We start from the raw sequence: 9,956 nt of genomic DNA, 5'->3' as shown, positions 1-9,956 counted from the left end.
GGCAATATTTTCCTAATGACTTACGAGAATTTACCGGCCACACACGCGAAAGTGTCTCTCTGGCATGTCTTGAATGTAAAAGACGTACAAGAGCTTCGTTCCTCAGAGCTAATGACTCTTGTTAGCGTTTTTTTGTTAATGCGTATCCAATCTGGTGGTAGATAGGTGATTTCAGGAGTTACCTCTAATTGTTCACGTACAAATCCACGTTCAGAAACTGTTGAATCTAGTCTGTAGATTGGTGGCTACACAGTAGATCTTACCACGCATAAAATATTATATGTTGTTACACTCCACACCGGGATCATTTGCTCTTGCTGAACCCCCTCAAGTTCACCGGGTTCATATAAATACTTCACAGTTAAATTTCTACCCAACACTGGTTGTGGTTGATCCACCGGTAATTTTCGTCGTGGTTTTTTTTTTCTTTCTTCCGCAATTGCCTCGATGGGTTTCATGTTAATTCCACTCATTATCTCGTTGTTTAACGCAGTCACCACATGAGGTTGTCTCGCTTCCCATTCACGAGATCTGTCCTGAACGAGTAACGTTCCGCTCAGTAATTCTTCGTCATATTGATGTTCAAAGAGTCACTGTGCAAGTGTTTGATTAATTCTTTTAACGATTGCCTGATGTATCGCGGTGTATCCAAGTCTAATTTTATCGTTATGTTGTTGCATCAGCGTTGTTATTGCACCGATAAATTGTTTGCCAGGATCAATCCGTAGAAACTGTGGCCATCGTAATGGTCCTCGCGAATAAATTCGTACAAACGCTGCTACAACTTCAGTTGCTGTTTTAGACAATAACGCTTCAGCCTCTTTGTATCTACTTGCAACGTCTAAAACAGTCAACGCGTATCATTATGTGGGCCGTTTGTGTACGTCATGGGGTAAAAAACAAGATATCTGCCTGATGAACTTCTTTGGGCGTGTTGACGTCAAACCGTCCATGCAGACTCGTTTTGCGACGTGGAAGATAAATTTGTCATATGGCCTGTCGTGTCTGCAGCTACAGCATGTGTGACACCCGCTGCATCAGTGAGTTTTTTAACCGCTGATGCACCTCTCCAATATCCTCTTGGACTATAATAAATTGACCCGATTATGAAATTGCTGACGTTTAATTGCCAGTTCGGAGAGCTACGCACCTAACACTAATTTACCTTTCATCACCGATCTTATCAACCGATTCGCGAGTGATTATCGTATTTTTTATTATTCCTTATCAAATTGATGGTGTGAATTAACATGACATCCGCGATATGTCATTGTTGTAGATTTTGATTTTCATACGCAAGATCATGAACATGGCACGCTTGATCGATCGCATTTACGGGAAATTCGCCAGGTTTTGGTTGATATAATAATAATATTATGGCGAGTTCCAGGACGCAATAATTATATCCTTAACGATGTTTTTCCCCAGGATACTTAGCCCATAGTGTTTCAAGTGGTTTCTCGAGTGCCTTATCAATATCGCCGTCCACTGTTGCAACATTAATACTCACAAACAGTGACTGTCTTGCAACGTACACAGTAGAAACTCATGATTATGAATAATATTATATCTGTACAATATGAACGTGATAAGTTTTCAGCGACACGTGAGCAAGCACCGGTCCAGTATCATTCAATGTTACCAGATTTCAATCGAGCTATTATAATTGGTCCATCTGGGTCGGGTAAAGCTCGGTTGTTTCTCAACCTGATAATGAGGTAGCTTAAATGGGACAAACTTTATTTAGCAGTGCCATTCGTGGATGACCAACGATGCTATAATGTTCTTGACGAACTTAATGAATCTTCAACGGCTGAAGATGATGTTATTGAATTTATCATAGACATCGATGAAGCACCGTTCATCGATGATCTTAACAGGTATATCAACAATCTATTGGTTCACGATCATGTCATGATGACAAACAAGCAAATCCAGCCAGAATATTTTCAGGAGAAGACATAAAACATAGTTGCCATTTACATTACTCGGCTGTACATTCAGATTCCCAAAGTGATCAGATATAACTGTAATTTTTCGGTTATTTTTAACGGGGTTGATACACATAAGCTGCAAAATATTCATCAGACATGGTGTCCTCGGCGACATGGATATAGATAAGTTTAAAAACGTCTTCACACGTGCTCAGAGAATTTCGCATGGATTCATCACGATCGAGCAAAACGTTATCGAATTGGTCTAGATAAAACCAATTATTAAAGAAATGCATTTGTTGCATAATGAACCTGGAAAACATTAACAAGATTATCTCTACAATTGAACAATTGCATCAAGATGATCTCGCTGGTCAACTCGATGTTGAAAAAGTCAACGAAGATTTTGAGATGATATAGCAGCAACGTGAAGATATACACTCGCGGCTGAGTACAGATTTATCAAATTACTCTAGCATGAAATGGAATTGTCATTGGCGGATTTACACGAACGACGTGATATAGCTAAATTTGTTCCATTGGCAAGTGCCATTGAGAAAATACTATCAGATTTGTCTCAACAATACGAAACTCAAGCGGCTGTAAGTGCATGTGCAAGACAGCTAAAAAAAAAACTTGTATTGGAATCTATTAAGATTCCCGAATCAGCCAAGGAGAAATAACCCAAACAACAAACAATTAACGACAAATATACGGCGTTTTTTAATCGATATGCGTTATTTATTTTATTTTTTCCATTATGGTATGTCACGTACATACAAACTAACGGTCAATTTTCCATCACGTGTGTCCAAAAAAATACCGTCTTGGTTGGTTAGACGAAAACGTATTCGTGACAGCGATGGATTATGAAATCGTAAATAAACAGGATTAGTGGGTAACAACATAATCAAATGACCCGGCGGGTCATCTGAAGAAAATCTGTAAAGAATATATCCATGCTGGGCCTGCGTTGTAATACTTGCCCAGACGAGGTAAGGCTACCGTCGACTGCGTCACCCACTAGATTTACGCGTCGACGTGATTTTGATAATACCCGGCGATAGGCGATACATGACGACCATCACCATCCGGATCGTTATTATGTTGGAGAATTACAGGCAGGGCCCCAGCTTTTTCCACGCGACGTAAATATCATTGTGGTCATCAGCGGTGTTCTGTTAGTGATGATATGCTCCAGTCGTGTCGTTATTTCTGCGGTCATTATTACCGTGATCTATACGACGGATTCTAAATATGGCGTCGCAACGTTGACATTATTGTTGCCTGCACTAGTATATTTGAGTTCTCGTGATACCGATAATAAATATCCCTAACTGAATCAAATTCATTGTCTGATATTCGATCGACCAGTGGAAGCTACTTCGTGGGTTCGATTCCAAAACGCGATTGATATATTGTCTGCAACAGTGACATATGTTATTATAGTGTGTGTGTGTGTGTGGTGGGGAGGGCGGTACCCGCGATTCAATGAAAAAAGACGAAATATCTTTGGATGGATAATTGTTAACTTATAACAATAAAATTAACCCAGGTGCACTTACCTGGGCCCCTCCGAACCCAAATAAGGGTGTTCATTCTAAAGCACCCGGGGTTCACCTAGGTGCGTGTATTCTTGATTACAAATTAAAAACTCTCCGAATCTCTAAAATTTAGCACTTAATGGTGCAACAATTACAATGGAAAAAGAAAAGTGGAAAAAGAAAAATATAACAATTACCCAAGACTCAACAGATATCCTACGTAATTCAACCTGGTCGCAGACACTTCCTTTTCCTAATTTTTTTTATAGGTCAGATTACAGTATGGTGGCTCTATGAGTCTCGCATAAATTTAGGTCATTCGCTAGAATTTTTCTTTTGGGTCTTATGTTCATAAAAGCATCTAATTCCACAATAGAGGTTTTATTGATGGGTAACCTAACAAAAATTAGACGGCCACCATTTTTGAGGAGTCGGCTACCCCCACCTTGCTGAAGTACCCGTATAATGGCGTATTTTGATCGGGGATATACACTCCTGTCTATAAGACGAGCTAATATAATTTTATTCTATTTGGATATTTTACAAACGTAGAATTTGTGAGGATCCAGCATTTTCACACGAAAATCTCCATTTTAGGTGACTTTAGGGCTTCCTTTAAGGCATCAAAAATGACTACTTGATTGGAGTGATAGCTGAGGATGAATCGTTTTAGTTTACATTTAAACTTGCCCTTTTTTGCCTCGGTAACCATAATCTTTGTGTCCACCACTCTCAAAACTCAGAGTAATATCATCGTGATTTCGTTGGCTCCTAAACGTTCTTCTTCGAGTGTGTGCAATAGTTTCCAGGATGGCAGATGTATATGCAACTATCGGTGTAAAAGTAAATGATTTGATTTCCTAAAGGTTCCATGCTAAATACATTTTTCACCGGGTACTGGCTGTCACGTAAACAACCATAATGACATTAACAAACTCTTCGGGTCCTTAATCTGGACGATGCTTTATTTGGTACAAGGAAATTGATTTTCGATACAACTGTTATCCACTGCCTCTCTGGGGTGAAACGAGTGTCATGTGAAGAGTATCTTTCCCATCGGTCAGTCAAACTCGTCATTGTTAGAAGTGGTGAATTTTATTAAGATTCTAGATGAAGTTCTGCTAATATTCTAAACTCGATCCACACAGGAGATTTCAAATTAGTTTTAAATAGTCTTCACCTTGAACGTGGCATTATCGATGCAAGCTCTTTAACACTGTCTCCAGTAAATCCGTGATGAAGAGAGCTATGCTTTCTCTGCTGGAACTGGAAACTTTAACCACTCCTCATTGTCACATCCCCTCTACATTATTAGGGCTCATACGGCAGAAAGGTGGACATTTAAATCTTGAATGGTTCACGAGCCCCGAGTCAGTTGTTGTTGTTGTTGTGGGGTTTAACGCCATTTTTCCGCACACGATATGTTATGCATGGCGGCCAGTATTAATGGTGGAGGAAGAACCCGGGAAAACCCCGGGAAGAACCACCGACCCACGAGAAGCTACTGGCAAGCTTTCTCACATACCCACATTGGCCGAATCCTAGACTCGAACCGCCCCGAGTCAGCAATACAGACAGCCTATACAGATGAACAAATCAAGGTAAAATATATACAAGTTTATTCAGTATTAATAATTAATAAAACTATTAAACTAATTTCTGGATATAAATCTTCCAATTACACTTCACTCATAAACTTATACATTAATTGTCCTATTAACAAATGCCTTTCTTGATTTCATTATATGAGAGTTAACGTCCTAATGTGAAACTTTCCTTTCAGTGAGTAGTTCCTTATAGTCATCTGTATTCGTTTCTTTCTTCTTCTGTTGTCCCTTCTCCTTCTCCTTCTCTCATGAACTCTTCTTTTGCCGCTTCTTGTGCGTTATTCCTCCTGCATCCGTCCTGTTTTACTTCTTGCACTCTTTCTTTCTGCACTCCTTTTGTATCGATTCTTGTACCTTCTCCTTCCTATCTTGTGAGTTCAGTGGCGTCTCTTACGTGGACCCTGTGAACTTCCTGTAGAAGCTTCCTATTTCTTTCCCAGTTCAGTTTCTCTCCCCCTTTTCTACGAGTCTCGTTCATTCGTATTGGTCTTTCCCCCAGAATCCTTTTTTGATATCTCCTTGTAGTTCAACTACACTCCGCCCTTCTGAAAGGTCAGAAAATTTTACAAAAGTATGACTAGATATTTAATTATCCCCTTGTCTGAGAGTTTAGCTCCTCCTAGTGGTAGATTTTTAAATTTCTCTAATTCCGATTGGTTGGTATGCCTCGTTTGCTGTTCGCCTGTGCTTGGGTCCAAATTTTTCCACATGTAACTGTGAGAGCAGAAATAATTAGCAACACTAAGAGCTTAAATCAATTTGAAGCGACTAGCCGACTCAACCGTCTGATTACTAAATGAACACAGAGCCGACCTTCTGCTGTTGGCCTCTCAAAGCCTTGCCCGACTATCATAAACCTTACGTAACCCTTCAGCCAGCAAGGAAGGTAAAATCACGGCCGTAAAGATGGAATTATTCTGACTATATTTCCTTACAGTCATGTATATCTATCTTATATATGTTATTTTCATGAATATAGTTTGCATGTGTTATTTAGTTGAAACATTTTTGTAAATACTAATATTCTTAATGATCATATATTTGCACTATAAAAAAGAGGTCTTTCTTGTAATCAAATTGCGTGGATGCAATCGTAAAGTTCCAGGGTTGAGTTGCACTATGATTCACGTAAATATCGTGTGATGTGAATGAAGGTCATAGGATTGTGAAAGACAAGTTTGACCTATTTTTTATTAGCTAATAGAACCCATGTGACCTTGTTTGCCAGTTCGAATCACTCTGAAATGAAGATTTGTCTCTCAATTGTATTACGACTTCGTTATCTATATCATTTAAAGACCATTTGGATGTTTTTAGCGTTTACGAAATTATTATTAATTCATTTAAAGACATTTCGGGATCATATCATAGCGATTCTTCTGTACTGTTGATACATTAAATGGCATTATTCGCTGTACCATTGGAACTCGATTAAATTACTCGATACTGTTAGGCTTGACAGAATATTTAGGACTGTTTAGGATTTCAATCACCACACTGTAAGTTATTTTTACTCGTTCACTTTGTATTGTAGGGAAATAAAATATATTTTCAGTCAAACAAAACTTGTTGGTCTTTGCTCTTTGTTGCTAATTTTATGACCAAAGAGTCGTAACACCTTTAAATTTGACTTTGTAAGTGTAAGCCCTCAAGTTAAATTTTCAGGTAGGGCGAATCTCAAAATAAATTTCGTGAACTACCGAGTGACTTTCTTTCTTGGCTGATTTGACTCTCAAGGTCCTGTAGTGGAGGAGCTATCAGCAGAACAAACAACACAGACCCTGCATTTGATAAAGTACTGTCGACATAATAGCTGTATGATTCTCTTTTTAATATGTGGTAATTTATTTTCTTCACTTTTGTAATCTTTTCTTGTTTGCCTTGTGTCGGAAACTTTTTTCACAAGTATTTGTACATGTTTATTTACCTTTTACATTTGGAATATAACGCTTCTACGCGTGTGTCTAACTTTCACATATGAAGCTCAAAGTTTGTCACAAATACAGATTTCGACATTTGAAGAAATATTCACATTTAACCGTGCCACATACTTATTTATTAACCGTTAGGCAGATAAATCAGCCCCATCCCTATAATATTATTATATGCTCATTTTTTTTTCTCTGTTAACTTTACATCGTCAGTATATTACGATATTGCACACTTTCATATTGCATTCACGTGCAGGACATGTGTGCCAAATAGTGTATTAGGAACTACTTTGTAAACAAATAATGTACACTCGTGTAGCATACGCTTTACGTTTCGGTTGATTAAATTTCTTTCTGAATGAACTAAAGCAGACGTTTCGTGGACTGCCACATACCAGCTGCTTTGCTACATTCCGCGTTAACTTTTTTAAAACAATGTTTCAGATTTAGGCGATAGACGCCAGATTTAATAAAATTGCTGGGTATCTACAAATAACATGCAAGTTACATGGCGTAAACTGTCACCTTTAGCTGGTAATAAGAATGGCAAAAAATATATTTACAGTTTTACATTCTGAATTTCCTCAAAATGTACTTTCTTAGTTCTGCAAATCCAAATTATATGAGCTAGGTCATGAGTTCTCAAGCTTGATTACACATTTCGAAATGGTACTGTAATTCCGACTGTATTCCAAGTGCAATTACACCTACTCTTTACTGCACTCAAAATGAAATAAACATTAAATTCCATTGTATCTTTTTGATAATTGCAATTGAAAGACTTCATATTTTTCACACATTATGATTTCAAATAGTCAATGACTGAACAGAAACACACTTGCATATGTCAACGCGCTTCTCTCTCGCTGCTTCAATCCGATGTATTTCATGTATAATTTGCACAGATGAATCCAGTCCATAATCATGAAATTACGTAGAATCGACAAAAATACCAAAAATCTATTCATTTCAGATCAAAAGGAAAAGCTGTTGCAATGCAAATTCATTCACAGTATGACTCCAAATCTAAATTTTAAGTGGATAAAAACACCATTTTCTTTCGAAACTTATGTCTAGCGTGACTAAGTTCAGATTTATCTGGACGGAGTTATGTGCGCATTAATAATGTTGTTGTTGTGTAATGGTGAACCTGCGCTTGTGTATTTAGTTTGGAATAAGGCATACGTTCAGTTACTGTTTCTTGTAGTGTGTTTTGTTTTTATAAGTAAGCCTTATATAGAATAAGAAAATGAGCATATAATTAAAAGGTTACTGCATTTGTATGGGAATATATGAACTCGTTTTGTCGGATGGATATACTGTACTCCCAAAGTCGTGCAGTATTTCCATCCGAAACACTCGTTCATATTTTCCCATACAAATGCAGTAACCTATAAATACTGACTGGCATTTTGGGAGCTGATATCGCCTATTCATTAAAATCTGCAAAAATTTGCTATTCTTATCTGCACACATCGGTGTATATTTTATACATTTATAAGTATTTCTCACTGTTGAGATACCGTCGGCTGAAGGGTTCTTTTGGCGATATGTACATTACATTTCTGGATCAAATCCTGTGTTTGGTGACTTGTAAATCCACGTGGAATAACACAACCCTCTATCCTGAGGCCATTTTGAATTTCCCGCTAGTTGTTACCAAATACTAAAAAGTACTCACGTGTGTTCCGGAAAGATTTTCATGCAGCAAAAGTGCACATTTTAATAAACAGGTGACATCATACCCACATATGGTCCCTCATTATCAACACAGATTTGGGGGCTGATTTATGGGTCTAATTAACGGTCAGTGTTGTACAAGCTTATTCGTGAGTTTTGTCCCTTTGTAAAAAGGGCAGCAGCTATATGTTCATGTCGCTGGCTCCAAAGGATCGAGATTATAGAACAAGTCACACGGGTCATGTAGGCATTCAGCACGGATTATTTTAGTAATGGGTGACATTTTTTAGAATTTTATTCGCATACCTTTAAGTGACAAGAATTCACTTCATTTGGATTCCTATACATCCATATTCCCTTGGAAGGCCATTCTTTAGGCGCCCCGAGAGATGCATAAGGAAAAATCACTGTTAAAGTACGTAGACATTTTAAACGAAATGAACCTAAATGTGTGATCCAATACAATCCGGGCTGAATGTCGCGAGCTGTTTGATGTCACAATTAAAGCTACGCATAGTGATAACAAATTCGTACAACCCTTTATTGTGACGATTCCGCTCGACGCACTCTTATTTTGACCCAAGTTTAATACATGCCACCACTGTAAAAGTCCATAGGAAAAAAAAAATAGAAAACAAAAAGTTAAAGTCCATAGCGATAGATAATTTTCGTCTGAAAGTCCATAGCGATAGATAATTTTCGTCTGAAAGTCCATAGCGATAGATAATTTTCGTCTGAAAGTCCATTGCGATAGATAATTTTCGTCTGAAAGTTTCTTGGTCACAGTTAAGGTGCAGAGCATTCAATAATCTGGATTGAATAGATTTTGGTTAAAGAAAACTAGTGTTAAATGTGAAAAGAAGAATTTATATTTAATTTAAAATGAGTAAATGCTCATACGTGACCTACGTGACTTGAACTTGTCGACATTGCCGATGATTTGTAAAATCAGCTTAGTTTCACCGATTCACACAAATAAAAACCCAGTTCGCTGTGTTATCCGATGTGTTTTATAGGTTAGACGCCAGTACAATATACTCACAAGGAGATATTCTGTACGAATTTCAAGTCTTTTCGATGCAGAAGACTAAGACGACGAAGATGATAGTATCGTGGTTGTGGTGATGATAGCTCTCTTTGATATATATATAGTGTGAACTATTATTATAAGATACAGTACGCGCGTGTGTGCGTTCACACACACTCACACACACACACACACACACACAAACGTCTTAGTTCCGCGACATGCTTTGTGTA

This window comes from Sinohyriopsis cumingii, chromosome 3 (assembly GCF_028554795.1).
Source record: "Sinohyriopsis cumingii isolate HCF-2022 chromosome 3, ASM2855479v2, whole genome shotgun sequence".
In the NCBI taxonomy this organism is placed as follows: Eukaryota; Metazoa; Mollusca; class Bivalvia; order Unionida; family Unionidae; genus Sinohyriopsis; species Sinohyriopsis cumingii.
The sequence above is the reverse complement of the archived record's forward strand: the minus strand, read 5'-3'. Positions refer to the sequence as shown.